At 42.6% G+C, this 16,399-nt stretch overlaps 1 protein-coding gene across 2 annotated transcripts in view; it reads left to right on the top strand.

Annotated features, from left to right (window-relative positions):
• LOC118336392 (nuclear factor of activated T-cells, cytoplasmic 1-like) overlaps positions 1-16,399 on the top strand; it is a 58,865-nt gene that overhangs the window by 39,311 nt on the left and 3,155 nt on the right. The gene's annotated exons all lie outside the window — the stretch shown is intronic.

The raw sequence follows: 16,399 nt of genomic DNA, 5'->3' as shown, positions 1-16,399 counted from the left end.
GGGGGGGGGGGGGGCAACTCCACATTGAACTCAGGAATATCACCCTTCCTGTGTTCATGCATGAGTGTGTGCACACTTCACTCAACAGCTCTGGGAGTAGAAGGGTGATAGGCATGAGGGGACCAGGGGAGTTTTGCTGTGGAACTGTAATTGAGTTGAAATGCAGTTGTCAGCACATCTGTCAGTCCTGATGAGTCCCATTAGTCCTCACCTCATAAACACACCATACAGAGACAGGGGGATGTCTGTCTGTTATCAACTATATAAACTGATTTCAAACTTTTTTTTCATCTTTTCTCTTTCCTTTTTCTTCTTTTCTTTTCGCATAGCAATGCCGGATGCTCTGGAAATCTAATTTGAAACAAAACTGCTCATTTGAAATTCTTTCGGACTGTTTTCAATAGTTATGGCAGGCAGAGGCTTTCATTTCAGCCTTAATTGAATAAAGTGAAACTGTAGCTTTATTTTGCATTTTGTAATAAGGTTGGCAAGGAGTCCTTTTACACCAACAGTATGAGGATATACCAAATGTGCATAGCAGTGCTAAGGTGAAATCATGTAACCTTGTTTCTCTTCCCCACTACTCCATCCACTGTCACTTTAGCAGGCTCAATCTTTCTGGCCAATTGTATTCAGCCAGTGATTACAGTTGCATTAGGGACGCACAGGAATGTGTATTGATTGACCGAGGACAGTGAGGCAGCCCCTTGAAAAACCTCAATGTGCTGCCATTTTGCATCACCTAACGTCTGTGCTAGCATCTGTGGTGAGCTCCTGGAGTCCCTGTAAGTGTGTGGTGGTAACAGCATACTCCAAAGGCATCTACTGCTCGTCGGCACGGCCCTATCCCAAACCCCTCAAATGAGCCCTAAGCTAAAGTAAATAAGATCGGAAGGCAGCTCACAAGGCGTCCCGCTCCCCGTCCGAACGCATTACCACCGTGTGTTAGCGAGCTGAGCGCTCCATTAGAGAGGGAAGACAAGCGGATGACCTCACCACAGCAGCAGTGATTTAACGCCAGCCATGTAGAGTAGCGTTCCTCCCCAGCAATTGGGGGCCGGTGATTTGGAGTCTGCGGGAGCACACTTGATCTTCCCCAAGAGTGGAGAGCCTCCCACGCTCGAATGCTGAGGCCTCCGACTCTCATCAGCCAGAGGAAATGTGTCTCTCTGGCCGGGCCCAGGTTTTATGCAGCCCCTGAGAAATCACTCAACTTATCAACGGTGAGCTACTGTACCGCGAGGAGCTTGGTTAGCATGGAGGGAGTCTGAGATGTAAACCCCCATGGCTGCCATACACACACTCCATTGTAATGTGCTAAACTCTTCCCTCTGCTGCGATAAAAGTGTACTAACTACAGCGTGAGACATGAGGCGATGATTCTGGTGTCTGCAAGTTAGGTTTTATGGGAAGAGTCCAGTTGGCAGTCAGATTGGAGCAGTCATTTTTGTTACTCAGTGGCATGTTGGCTCTCACCTGCTTCAGCCTCACTCCTCATACCTGGAATCAAGCAGCAGATCAGCACGTTTTACCGAAGGGAAGCAAGCATAGGACAACTGGACTGGACAACTCTGCCTTGTTGCATTGTTGAATCACTGTCGTAAACAACGCATATAACCGTTTTCAGACATTTGATGTTGACTCACAGCCCACTATCTGTACTTTACAAGGCACATGACTGTGGGAAAAACGCCAGTCAAATGACATCAGTGTGTATAACAATAGAATTGATGAAAAACACGGTCTGCAGCATTTACTTTTGCCTTGTTAGCCATACTAATTAGGCCAAAAAAAGAAATGCTAAAATGACGGCATGCTTTGTCACACGTCTGAAGGAGCAGTTCTGGTGATATCATACCCCCTCTTGTCTCAAGCAACCACTGACACACATCAACATGCATATACACAAACACAAACACACAAGTGCACTTTTGATCTTAAACTTGGCTTTTTTAACACAATGTGGAAAATGAAGCCACATTACTTATTGAAAACCCTCCACTTAGAAGCCTATTTCTGGTGTTTATAGGTATTTTTCTGTGGATGTGTACAAGTCTGTGTAGAGCAGGAGTAGTGTGCTGGCTGGGCTAGGCGTTTGTTCCTGTGAGGCTGCTGCCGTGTGTCCTGTCTCATTAGCTGCTCTTGTGATGGGTGATATCATGAAATGTAGCTGAATGCAGCACACAGCAAAGGAACTAGTGCTAATCAGAGGGCCAGATTTCTACCAGCTGCCTCTCTGGGAAACAGAGGGCCCTTATTCCCCAAAATAAGAAAAACACACAGTGCAAAGCAGCCACAGCCGATTTCTGACATTTGACATATGTGCTCTGATTGCCTCGTGTTACAGGGTAGTTTTCCTTGTGATTGTTTCCTCCCCAATTCAAGGTTTGTGCATTTGAAACTACTAGGCTTGTTTTCTCAAACTGAAAACAGAATTGTTGTCGGTCCTTCTTTCCTCCTTCCCTCCCTCCGGCAACAAAAAAGGCATTCTAACCCTTCCTGAGGATCTCCGTCCACCGCCGACGCTTCTGAAGGCAACTCAAGGCTTTCCTCATGGAAACTTTTACACATCCTGGCAAGTTGCCCAGACCCTAGGACTCCGCAAAACCCCTAATGATGATTGAGAGCGCGTCCGTACCGCGCTGAAAACATGCTGAGTCGCTAACATTGGAGTGTGCCGCAAGGCTGGCTCTGGGATGGGAAGGGGGCAGAAGAGAGAGAGGATTTGGTGGTTGGGGGGTGTTCATTAACGTGGAAGTTGAAGTGTCTAATGGGACTCACTAAAGCAGGAGCTGCTCTGGTGTGTTTAGACAGTATGTATTTGTGTGTGTGTGTGCGTCTCTTTGGGTTAGTAGAGTCAGCGAGATGTGGAGGCACTGTAAGAGCCAGTGACAGCCTGTGCTTTCACAACAATCCACCTCTGACCCTCTGGCCTGTTGGGAGCAGGTCAAGCTCCAGCTAATAGTGTGCAGAAAGAAAGGCTGTCTTGTGGTTAAGTGCAATGCCAAGAACATAGTCTCCTTCTAGACATAGTGATATTGACGGGTGCCAGAAGAAGGGTGATGGCTTTTCTATTATTTATAACTACAAAGAGGATTTTTTTTTTTTTTTACTATTGTTGTCATTGCCACATTCTCATATCAGGAATCCGGTTTTCCTGGAAGCTCTTGACATGTTGAGGTATAAGTAAAAGTTTGGGCCCAGTGGAGACGTTTTATAGTCCTAGGAAAAATTAATAGGCGGCTGCACCCTATGATTGGCCTTTTAGAGTCATTGACCGCCTAAGCTATGGATCAACAACTACACTTTTGGGATCAGCAATAGATTTGATTCAATTTCTCCTCATTAGGATCAAAAACCATTACTTTTACTGTGTGAACTGAGCAGCTGTGGCTCTCTTATTACCCATTATCAGATATTACAGACTTCACCAAGTACTTGAAGGGGTGTGCGTAGTAGCAACTGTGAAGATCTATGTTGAACTGGTTGCTGCGGAAGTTGGGCACAATATTAATTGATCAATTAGCTCATACAATTTTACTGAAAGACGCAAATTTATTACTTGATCTTACAAACTTGTTAATTGTAGTCGTATAACATTGGAAAAGAGCAGCATAGCCAGAATTGGCGGTGAAAAAAACTCTTTATACCCTGTAGCCGCACACATTTGGAAACTTGCAGTCACTCTTGTAAAGCAGATAACAGTCTGCTTAAACACAACGTTAGTTTGTAATATAAAGTGTGGAAGTTACAATGGAAGCACAGTAATGGAACCCAGAGATTACCATGGCGTCTCCGCAATAGAAGAGGAATACCTTCGCAGTTGAGTGGAAGTTCTCTGGATTACCTTAGCGCCCTCTGTTTCCTCTTACATCTCTTTTATCTCTGTCCCATTGGCTGAACATAAGAGCCTTTAGATTCCTGGTTGTGATCAGAATAATGTTTTTTTATGTTTTATTTTTTTTGTAACACATATCATGAACCCCGCTCAATTATAGACACTATTGTCCAAGGGAGATTGCTTGCAGTTTAGCAAATAATTGGATCTAAGTGGTTACATATGACAGTGGCAATAGGGTCACAGTATTAGCGCTTTGATTTTTAGCTCTGTGTAAAACCATTGGGAATATTATTAGTTTTGATAAGTGCAGCAAGATGAATCTGTAAGAATTCAATCCATTCATTACCGCAGCGCTCTGGCTTTCATGCGTGCGTGTGCGAGCCAGAGGTACTGGTCTGGTTTCAGTCGCTCCGTCATAATATCCACAGTCACTGAGAAAGAATGTGTCTGCTGAAAAACTGCAGCTAAATTATCTAAACAAATTGGGGCTTTTTTGTGTCTGGGATCTGATACACGAACACATTTAGATGGGGGACTTAGATTCAGATTTTCTGGGTTATTTTGCCTAAATGTCAGAAATGTGTGATACAGATTTGCTACTGTGAAGATTTGTGTCTTATTTTCTTCCATTTTTTGCAAGCTGTGTAAAAAGTGGACACACTATATGAGCTTTGTATGGGGTTAGAGTAAAATGGACTTCATGGACTTCAAATGAACTACATATGGACTACATGCTTCCTTCTCTAGACAAGCTTTGAGCCTATTCGTTAAAGCTTTATTCCTTCAGTTCATCATGCGTCATGTATTTCTTATAGTTTCTCCTGACACAGCGGTTTAGAGGCTCAGTTCGTGTGGCTCACATTCTGAGGTTTAGGAAACACGCGTTGAAAAGCCACCGAGCCACACGGATCACAGCGGGTCAGGACTCAGACAGGGCCTGTGGCTTGGCTGGAAGCTTCCTGTGTACATCTGTGATCATGGAGCTACCACCTCACGCCAGACACTCTCATTACTGAATCATAATATGACAAATGTCAGTGTGGTTGACTGCTCTGACAGGCTGTTAGGTCGTTATCTGTGCCTTGGTTAAGGTTGTATTTAAGCATGATCCAAGGTCTTATCTGCTTACTTTATGGCTTCTTTTTTAAAATTTTTTTGATTTAATGGTCAATTTATGCTATTTTCTGCATCAGGTGTACAAAGGGTTACTATGTTGGTTTGTTTGTGATTTAAAGAACAGTCTGTAATCCCTGCAGACGTTACACCACTACTGCTTTTACCATAAAACACTGTTCCCCTGTGGGAACAACTGATATTGCTGCGAACACCACAAACACTCCACAGTCACAGAAACCATAAATTTGACTTGAATCTGGGATATTTCCTCCTGGCATTAAAAATATGAGCACATGGAAAACTTGTACAGTCCAGACTAATACTAAACACCAAACAAGCACCACTGATTTGCGTAAAGACACGTTTTTCTTTTTTTGACGCCCTGCTGGGAGGTCAAGGGGTCAGGATCAGCTTCTGGACAACATCCGTGGAGCTTGTGGGGTGCCTTGCTCAAGGGCAAAAAGGCAGTCACAGAGAGTTGAATGCAGTTCAAAGATGTGATCCTCCATTTGGAACATAGTAACCACACTGAGATACTTGCCCCTAGCAGTTTTAGTGTTTTCAGTTGGTATTTAGGGGATGTAAATACCTGTGGCATCAGTAAACAGGAGCAGGTCTCCATCCCAGACCACTTAATAACAGCTTCCCATCTGAAATCTGTTAGCTCAGTGAAATAGTATCCTGTAGCGACGGATGTCAACAGAGAAGTCTGATCCAGCTGGGAGGGATGGGGAAAGCCGTTGGGTTTTGCAACTCTTGGCAGAGTCCATGTGCAGATACCTCAGAAAGAAGAGGGGAGAGATGGTCATAAAGAGAGAACTACAGAGAGAGAGAGAGAGAGAGAGAGAGAGAGAGAGGAGGAGGAGGAAGCATGAAGATGGAAAGAGAGTGAAATAAAGGTGCAGATATAAACTTTGAAAGAGTGATAGACCCAGTAGAATCCGTCACAAGACTATAAACCAAATGCACAAGTCCTGTTGTAGTGTTACTGCAGGTTAAAGTAAAACCACTGTCAAAATAATGAATTTGTCTAAAACGAGCCATCCTCAATTCACGTCTCTCCCGAAACAGAAACTGGAAGAGGGAATCTGTGCATTCTTTTTTAGTGTGATATCTGGTGTCATAGCTTATGGGCCTAAAGTGGAGGGACAGCCATAAGTCATGAGATGTATTTTTAGTGTTTTGAGATTTTTTGGGTCAGGAGATTCTCTTCATGTCCTCACATCCAGGAATATTCAGCGAGCATGAGAAGAAGCAGGTCAGCCATAGAAATAAAGGAGACACTGACACAGACAGACAGACTAAGAGAAAGAGGGGAAAATCTGAGGTGGAAGAAAGTAGCATGCGATCTTGGTGATTTTCCCTGGCAGCTTCTCTCACTGCCCCTGTTCTTCACACACACACACAGACACACACACACGGACAGTACGTGCTCCTTTCACAGCTAAAACGCTAAAACCCAAACACTAAAAGTCAAACAAAGATAAACACTACCAAAGTTAAAGATCATATTTTCTTCCTCTCCCACCAGCGGCTGCTCGCAGTGCAGAGACTTACCAAGCAGTGGGTGAATGGGTTTACTTCAGGGGAGGGAATGATCATAACCACTGAACTGTAAGTGTCCTACTGTTGACATGTGACCCATGGCAGTTATAAACCTCAACGGGTCCCCCGACTCTCCTGATTGTACTCCGCTGAGCTCAGTTCCTCTCAAAACAACACGCTAACAAATAGGGAAATCCTTTCACGCTCAGTAAGCGTTTTTTATAGTGTGAAACATTGAGAGATTAAATGATGAAAGGATACAGTGGCGCTACACAAACCTCAAAATTAAGGTCTTTAGCTCAAGAAAGGCCATGATGTTTTTAACAAACTGCTGTGCTGTGTTATGCACTAAAATATCCCAGCTTCAAAAATGTTTGTAGATTAAGACCTTCAAATTGATTAAAGGTATCACTTTACCCCTTATAACACACTGTAATGTAATTCTGAACACATTTTAATCTGTTTTAAAACCCACTTTTAAATGATTCATGTCTTTAAACAGTTGATAAATGTTTAAATTACAGCTAGCCTACACAGTGTTAATAATTCAATTAAATGCAACTGTCACTATAACACCAGTTACAAAATCCTTATATGTGCATATATAACTACATTATAGTGTGCTATAACCATTCACTAAGTATTAATACATTGATTATTATTGCTAAAGTAATGGTTCCCATCTAAGGGTTTTGGTATACATTTCTAATACCCTTCTGTTTGGTATTAATAGCTCATAGGTGATCAAAAAACAGTTGTAAATTATTTAATAACCGTTAATAAAGCCATTAATCACTTTATAAAGGGTGCATTATTAGAAAGTGGTGCCATTGTTTTTATGCCCTAAAAGTGACAACTTAGTCTTCTGTTAGACTCCTCAAACCCACTGGACCTTCTAGTGCTTAGAAGACAAGACAATTCTTTCTGCTCATGTTGTAAATCAGCCATGTCAAATCTGCAGGGAGCTTGAGTTGGAGCTCTGCTCGGCTCCTTAACACTGTGTGAATGAAAATGTTATGTACGTTTTAATTAAATCAGCTAGATTTACTGCATCATAGAGTAAAGTAGCAGGCTCTTGTTTCTGTTAAGGTATTCAAGAGGGCCGGTTCGCTCCCTGAGCCCCAGCGACTGTTAAATCTCTTTGATTTGAAACAGCAAGCACAGAAGCAGGCGAAAATGTGCTTCTGTGATTTACAGGTGACAGCGAATGTCTTACCTACTATCCCTGAAAGATTAGCCTTGCCTCCATCTCTGACTCTGACGCAGCCTGGGTTGCTTGAATACTATACAGTCTCCAGATGGATGAAAGTCTGTGTGTGTATGAAAATCAAAGCAAGGTCGAGGGTGTTTGAAACGAGATAAGTGGAACATTTGCCAAGTTCGCCTCCCTCCTGCCTCCAGACCGGCCTATGTGAATAAGCCCACGATGTGCCCTGAGGTGACCTCCTCCTCGGTCTCTGTGAATCCCTGCTCTCGGGGTCAGCAGACAGAGTGTTAATCAGATCACACTCTGCTTCAGTACAGAGTCAGATCGCTAGAGCTCGGCGGGGATGTTGAAAAGAGAGAGGCCATGTTCTTGTGCGCCGCAAGATCTTTTGAGGATTTAGTTACCTTCAGTATACTATTTAGTGCCTTTTCTGTGACTTCTGTAAGGATGCAGCCTGCAAAAATCCTCTGTCCAGCTCACTAAGACGCTGGATCAGTGAAATTGTTACTGTTATCAGAGCATGCTTTCCAAAGCTGTAAAACAATCCACAAGAGACTAGTGCCAGTGTGGTGTCATTCTTCTACTAAAAAAAGAAGCAAGGGAGAGTGTAAAAACCATGCTCGAGGCCGGGCTGCTCCTCGCACCAAACTGGGCCAACAACCAACTGACCAGTTTTGGCATTCCTACAGTACAAATTCTTTGCTAGCAAATGACAGCAAAACAGACAGGTTAACTGAAGGCCATGGTGTGCAGATACCCACTGACAAGCAGACATGCACGTTAAAAAACAGGAAGGAGCCTCTCTGAGCCATCTCCCTGTGATGGATAGTGAACAATAAAGCTTGCACTGAGGTAACCCTTTTTGGACACAGAGAACACAGTTCCTCTACGTATAAATAAAAGAAAACAATTCTGAAATCCCACGTAACAGCTGACAGGCAACAGGTGATTTAAAGAAGCACAATACAAATGCAGTCATAAATCGCATTATACGCAGGTGCACGGCCAAATTCTCACTCAGGCGGCTGCGACCTACTGAAGTATGATTGTTTCAATATGCTCATATTTTTTTTCTCCAAGTGCCATTTTTAAAACCAGTGAAATCTCGAACCGTCTGCACGAGCCTCCATGGGAGCATACGTTTCTAATTCTGAATCAATCACCGCAAGTTTATCAGATGGCTGAGTTATTTCACCATAAACCCACTGGTAATGAGCCATACAGAGAGTTTTAATCTGTCTCCTTTCATTTCTCAATCACAAAGATGTGTGTGTGTTTCACCCAGTTTGCAGACTTTGGTGTTTGCTTTATGCGGTTCTGCCTCGCTAGCTGTGTGAAAGTGAGCTTTTGATTTCTCACAGTCTTGAGTCATGCATGCACACTTTGTCAGAAGCTCCTTAGCCTCTTACATATAGGTTTGCTTTTGATAAACACTGTGATTGTTGAGTTGTGTTGTGGTATTCTTCTGCTGCAGTTAAATGAACACTTCACAAGTCAACACACTCAAACTGAGCCGTGTGGTCAAAATAACTAAAAGCACCATTTTGCTGTTTAGCATTTGGGCATCTGCACTGCACTTGTTGACATTGCCTGTCAATCAATCAGTGTGGGCGGTACTGTGACATCCTTTTCTATTTTCTCAGTCTGTGCTTGAAAAATTTTATTGTGCAAGTGCAACTATGGCAGTTCAGTGGTCTGGACCCACCGGAGGGTCAGAAGAAAGTCTTAGGGGTCACGAGATTATCACAGCTTTAAGAAAACAAGAACATATCAGTCCCTCAAAAAAAGAAATGGTTTATTGTTGTTGGCCTCTCTGTAAATACTGAATACTTTTGCACCCATTAAAATCATTAAAATGAAAGGAAAACAGTTCTTCATTTGTGTAGGTTCACAAGCTACATTTGGCAGCCACCATTTGATAGATAATAGTGGTAAGTTTTCAAATTTGAAATTCAGCTTTTTTTTACTAGTGTCAAATGTCAGCTATGAGAACTTTTTATATTTTCAACATGCATTCCATTTTGTAACAATATGATCCATTATTGCACTCAAAAATAGTTCTGCATGCATGCTGGCAATTTTAAGTTGAATTCATTTTCTATGGTTCCACTGTTAACTAATTATTAATTATATTATAATTACATTATTACCATATACTGTATATTAAAACAATATAGTTTTTATTTTGTTATTGTTTGCAATGCGGTCCGACTATGCAACGATTTCAGAGAAGTCAGTGATGAGGACACAGGAGAGCAGCTCCAACCATGTAAACACCTCCCCCTCATCCTCCCAGGAGACCGACAACGAGTGAGCACACCCGCGGCCTCCTGGGCCCGGGAGGAAATGAGAGGAGGAGGGGGGAGAGGGAAGTGGCAGGCTCACAAAGAGAGACAGAGTGAGGTGAGATAGGGAGAGGCTGAGCACACCATGCAAGATCAAAGACAAAGGTTGTGCACCGCTGCAGCCAAAGTAAGCACATCAGCGGTAGGGCTTTGAGTAAAAGTTGTTGTCTTTAGATTTCTAATTTGGGATACTGCCGTTTTATTGTTCTGAAGTATCGGATCACAGCATTGCTGGTTAATTTGGACATTTTAATCTGGACTAGGCAGACACCTAGATTCTCCTGGGTCGGGTCATTTGCTTTGGCAACATGTCAGATGCAGCTGACTATGGAGAGCCATAAAGCATGTCCTCTGAAAAATGAGGCACGTCAGAGACTCACACAGGTGGAGATTAGAGCTCAGCTCCACTTTGTCTCTCCACATGAGGCACAGAGAGTATGTCATCGTTATTCTCAAGGCTGCTCCAGCTCTCTTATCCAACTGAGCCAGGAGCCCTTGCTAAAAACAGCAGCAGACATATTGATTAGAAATCTCTCCAGTGACATCAGAGCGCTTACTGTTTACACTCTGTACTTTATTTCTTATTTTCTCTTCAACTCGACAAAAAGGGGGATTGTATCACTCCTCTTTTGGCATCCCCGCTCTGCCCCCTATGTGCTGCTGAATCAAGTTTAAAATCGTGCCTCCAGTTTACAAATACACAGCGACACACTATTTCCTGTTTTGTTTTTTTTGTTGTTGTTTTTTTTTTGCTTTAATCAGTCCCATTGTCCCTCTGTGTCTCCTCTGTCCCACATCCTTTCTTCTTCTTTGTCATTTTCTCTCTCATCAGCTGTTTCTCACAATCTCACTTTCCATGACTCTTCACAAGGGCATAGGTTTGGTTTCAAAAGGGGGCAAATAATTCAAATTCTTCATAAATTATTAAAATTGGTTATTGTGTTTTTGCGTAACAGTGTTAGCAACAAAAAAATAGAAATGTAAACCTCTGCATTGTAACCCTACCTAATATTATTTTTAGTTTCTCTCTATCTATCTGATACCTGTCTAATAGTTTCTGATAGATTTCTCTATTTGCATCTTCTCTACAAAGCCTCACTGTCTCATTTTTGACTGATGTTCAGTTCTAACATCTTTTTATGACTAAATTAACTGTAAATTGAAATAGAAATTCAATGTTTTTTTTAACCCAGAAAACATGGGACACACAAGATAAAGCCCTGAGTCGTGTCTACAGGTATTAATTTCAGGCTGCATACTGCCTTAACAGCAACAGGCCTGCCTAAGTGGCAACACGCAGGGCAAACAAAGTCTGCAAAGCACTCGCAGCTCTGCTCGCTGCTGCTCATTAAGCTTGTTGCTTTGAGCACACAGTAATAATTGAAGGCGTCTCAGATGAATGTGTCAACATTTTTATCAGCTCAGATCTCTCATCTGGACTGTGGTGGCTGCAGTAAGAATAACATTCGGAGACTTGAGTAAGAGAATCAGCCCTGCCTATCCCCAGCAGAAATGATGTCCTTAACCAATTCTTAAGTCTAAATCACAAATTTCATGGCATCATTGTTCACCTCAGCCCATGGCACAGCAGGGTTTTCACAGTATACCACACAGCTGCTGCAGGGCAGTTGTAAAACCTCAGCTCTCAGGGTAAACTCGGCTTTGTTTTGAAACAAACCCTCGCTCGGCAGCCCTATCTCTTTCACTTTTTTTTTCTTCTTCTCTCTATCTCCACTGTCAGTTGTGGAGACTGAGTGGATCCACATGGGAAAGCCCAGGGCTTCACACATCAGCCTAGCTGCGGGGATGAAATATGCTGTCTGCACATATCATCACATCATTAGGCCCAAAGGGATCCCTGCGATGGATTAGAAGCTGTCTACCTGCAAGGCTCAGATGAATTTATGAAGCACTTTATCATGATGAAGCATTAGTGGAACACTTTGTCTCTTTCCATTTGTGTTTATCTGTGGGAATAATGATTGTGTCTCCCTCCACTCCGCTCATTCTCTTTCAGCCTCTCCATCTTTATTTCTCGCACTCTCTCTGTGTCATTTATGTGTGTGTTCTGACCTTTGACCCCTCCCTATTTTTGACGCTGCTAGTTATCAGTGCAAGATAAGTGACATTGTCCGAGCCTCTCCGTCCAGCCGTTTGAGCCGTGTGTGGGAGGCAGCAAATTGTCCATTAAGTGTTTCTGCTGAGGCCGAGAGAAGATTTGATATAGTGGGGAAACAAAAGTAATATGTACCAGGAAATTCAATTGTCTCTCTCCAGCAAGTTTGAGCTTTAGTTTGGCTTCCCCACCAAATCAATTTCACATGAAAGCAGTTCAGATGAGGTTTAACTTTGAGTCTGTCTTGCAGCCAGTCTCCTTATGCTCTCTGTGAGCGCCCGCACAGATTTGATGCAGTGTTTATCTGTGTTTATATGAAGGAGCCTCTATGACTCAGACTTACTTCCTCAAATGCTGCTGAGCGTCTGAATGCCACAATAGAAGGAAGCTACCTCCTCTTTCTCACAGACCTGATGTGCTACTACAGGAGGTACAAGTATGAATAGGAAACATCCTACTTTGCTACATTGCGAAGGTCCTTGACCCTAACACAGCTGCAATGTATTCATGTGGTGAAAGTGAGACAAGTTCAGGAAGGTGCCCTCCGCTTCTTTGGCATCAAGAGACTCCAAGTGAGAACAGAAGTCCCTGGCAGGAAGTCTCCGTTACAACCCTGAGTTCAGAGGTTGTGTTTTGGATAGTCAGCTGAGGGAAGCCAAGGGAAGGTGAAGTCACTCTCTGCCAGGTCATTGCCAGTCAGCCCTGATTTGGCTGAGGGCGATCGTGTTACGACAGCAGTAACCTACAAGCGGCTCTCAGGCCTCGAGGCTCCACAGCTCGCCAGACCATAGGGCATCCTCTGTTTTCTGAGGAAGCTCGGCTGTTATCGAACCCCAGTGCACAGCACTCTACTCTAACAATGCTAACTAAATCCCAAGTGCAGGTCAGGTTCACACCGAACTCTCAGAGTAGCCAAATGCAGTCAGAACGCCCAAGCTTGGATTACTGAATAAAAAGGAGGCCAAACTGCAGTACCATAACTTCATCTATATCAGTCAAAAATACCTACAGGTATGGAGTAGCTATTGCTATTGCCAGGTTGCACTTTTATATAATATATCTACAAAAGGTCTTTGTCTTATTATGGAAATTCCAACATATCTTGTTGTTTAGATGGTGATTCATATAGGTGTGGTTGAGGTGACAGATTTTTTGTGGTTGGAAAAACGTTTAATCTTCCTGTGCCAGAAAACAAAACTATGACTGAAAAATAGCCACAGAAAACGTGGACTGAAAGATTGACACAACCACACAGGTCGTGTAAGTCAACTCACAAAAAAACTCTTTTAAATTGTCAGGGGAAACCACAAAATAACCCCTCTTCCTCAAAACTAAAACAACCAACATGAACACAATTAAAACAATTATTGAGTGTTATTATAAGGCTACTATTATCCTGTTTATCTATAAGTCAAGAGAGAGAGAGACCTGGACAATTCACACCTGGAGGTGTGTATGAAGCAATACAAATTACCGCTTGATGCAGTTTTTTCTGTACGCCACCTTCCCCAGTCGTAAAACCCTGGCTTATAGTATTACAAACTGCTCTGTAGTGACTTGGCGTCCGTCAGGCTTTCAAAATCACTGTTACTCACTTAATCAGTGTTACTCAGACTGGACGTCCTTGCTTAGATTGTATATTCTCAGCAGTACCTGTAGCAACATGCCCTCACCTACGCAGCCTGTTGTGTTTTTTTTTAAAGCGGTGCTATTCTTGGTCTGTAAGCCCGCTGGGCCTTCTGTTATGGTGGGTCTCAGACAACCTGCCACACATGAGCTAATTGTTGTTGCCCACCTGTGTGTGTTACATAGTTATTTTGATGCCTGAAACGGTGTCGTTATAATAGTTGATCTGTACTGTATTTATTTTATGTATGCACTACGCAGGCAGAATATGCACTGGACGCACTCCACCAGCCCTTCTAGCAGGTAGAAGCAAATCATTTCTCATCCCAGTTGATACAGACAGATTATTTTAGCGAGGTCAACATTCAGCCAGCCGCCACACCCGACGGAGACGGGGGTTTAGCTACGAGCCACTGCCAAGAAACACTGGTAGGCCTTCACAAAGGAGTTGAATTGTCCATTGAACTGTTCAACACAGCTGGCACCACAGTCATATTTTTCTGTCACTCTCACACCTGCCTGAAATAGATCTCCCGCCCAGCCCTAAGTATAAGTCCTGACAGGTCCGGACTGCGGTTTACTGATTGCACTGGCACTATGGCTAATAAAGGATATCACTCTGTTTAACCAAGACTAGCCGGGCACGTTTTTGTTTTTTTGTTTTTTTCAGCAGGGGAATATTTGGAGTGCAGTTTTCCGCTGTTTTTGTTTATTCATGAGAGGGTATCCTCCCAGTTACAGCTTTCCATTATTAACCTGGGCAACTGAAAAAAGAAAAAACAAAATAAGTTTCCAGTGTTGCTGAGAGGGATGCCAGGCCACAGAGAGTTCATTTATGTATATATCTGACAATAAACACATAACTATACATAATTATTGTGTAATAAAACATATAACCAGCTTTTCGAGGCCTAGTTTACAGAGGAGATCTTGTGCTATACCCTTGTCTGTCCATATTATGCAATTGAATTTTTGAAGCCAAATTCCACTCTGAACAAAATGTTCCCCACCATGTCTGACTGCTTTCCCTCATTCTGCATATTTGTGGTTATCTAGTCACCTCATGGAAGGTGAGACAGAGTCAAAAATGAACAGCTGTCATGTGCAAGTGTTTGACTTTAAAGGAAAAACATTCACAAATATGCATTGGCTGAACTGTGACACCTGATCTTGGTTCTTTTGTCCAAAAGCAGTGAAATCATCTGAACTAAATGTAATCAATTGAATAAAGAAAAATATTATAACTAAATTAAAGTAAATGCATTTGCAGAGCTGTTGCCAAAAACAATCTGAGGCGTTCAAAATGTGCACACATATTCACCCACAGTCGTTACCTGTGCATGTGTCATTCAGGTTTCATCAACTGTTCTTCAAAATTTCTTCATTTCCCAGAAGTAGTCACAACTAAATAGTGTCACCAACTACCCCATTAAACAGCTATAAATAGCAGCTTGGTGTTGTCTTGTGGTGCAACAGTTGGCCACATCCTGTCTCTGAGATTCTCACATTGCCGACAGAGTACATAGATGAAAACACAGGGGCCAGTGTTTTACCTTTCTTCTCTGTTAATCACTTGTTTCATCAGAATGGAACATCATAGGGCATGCCAATGGAAAATATCAGTTGATAAAACACAGAAAAAAACACAGCAGTTAATATGTGGGCGGAGGAGACGTCACTATTTTTTTTACAGTGACTGAAAATAAGAAAGGAAACCATTGCTTTCCTCCTGAGAAGAATAAAGGGTACATGTGTGGCCTTTTGCTGCCTTAGCTGTTGTGGGTTTTCCCTCTCTTTCTTAAAATTTACCTGGAGCTGTTTTCTCACCTCGGCTATCAGCGAGTGTCAGCAATGTTAAAGTCTGATCATTTAATTGTTACATGTGCTTGCACTTCCTTTCTGTCCTGCGATGGCAGAGCTAAAAATAAGCTCAGCATGTAAATGCTTGTTTAGCCCGGAGTGGAATAGGGTTGAAAAAAGCAAGCAGTGTTGGCACAGGTAGGATTTTTCCAATGGGAGTTCCTCCTGTTTAGGGAGGGGAGTCCCAACCAACCTGTTTGTGTGTGTGTGTGTGTTTGTATGTGTGAATAGGTGGGTGTTTGGCTGCATGTTAGAAAGCAGGGCATGCTATTATAGGTGTGTGGTCTACTTCTTAAAAAAGTGCAATCTGTCCGGCACTAATTTATATTTCTATATTATTTATTTACATATGTATTTTTGTCTCCATCCTCTGTAATAAGTATACAAGTAGCTGTGATGTTTCTACACTGAATTTCCCACAGATCAGTTCAGCAGTAGCAATGTTCTATAAGAAAAAGTAGAAAAAGTACATAATACACATCAGCACGATAGCCATTCAATATGACATTGTACCAATAACAACTCACATCTGACACAATGAATCACATTGAAATGGTTGGGTAGTAAAAAAGACATCATCTTGTTTTCTATTAAGTGATGTTTTTGTCTTGATCAGTGCAGATGCGCCATTCACCGAACAGTATCTAGTGATAACAGGCCTACTTTGGGCCTCAGAGTGGGTGGACTTCCTGTCTCGGCTCCATACAGCGGATGGTGGTTTCACCAGTCTCTCTCTCTCTCTC

This window comes from Morone saxatilis, unplaced genomic scaffold (genome assembly GCF_004916995.1).
Source record: "Morone saxatilis isolate NCDOM2014 unplaced genomic scaffold, NCSU_SB_2.0 Contig24, whole genome shotgun sequence".
NCBI classification, from domain to species: Eukaryota; Metazoa; Chordata; class Actinopteri; family Moronidae; genus Morone; species Morone saxatilis.
The sequence above is the reverse complement of the archived record's forward strand: the minus strand, read 5'-3'. Positions and strand labels throughout refer to the sequence as shown.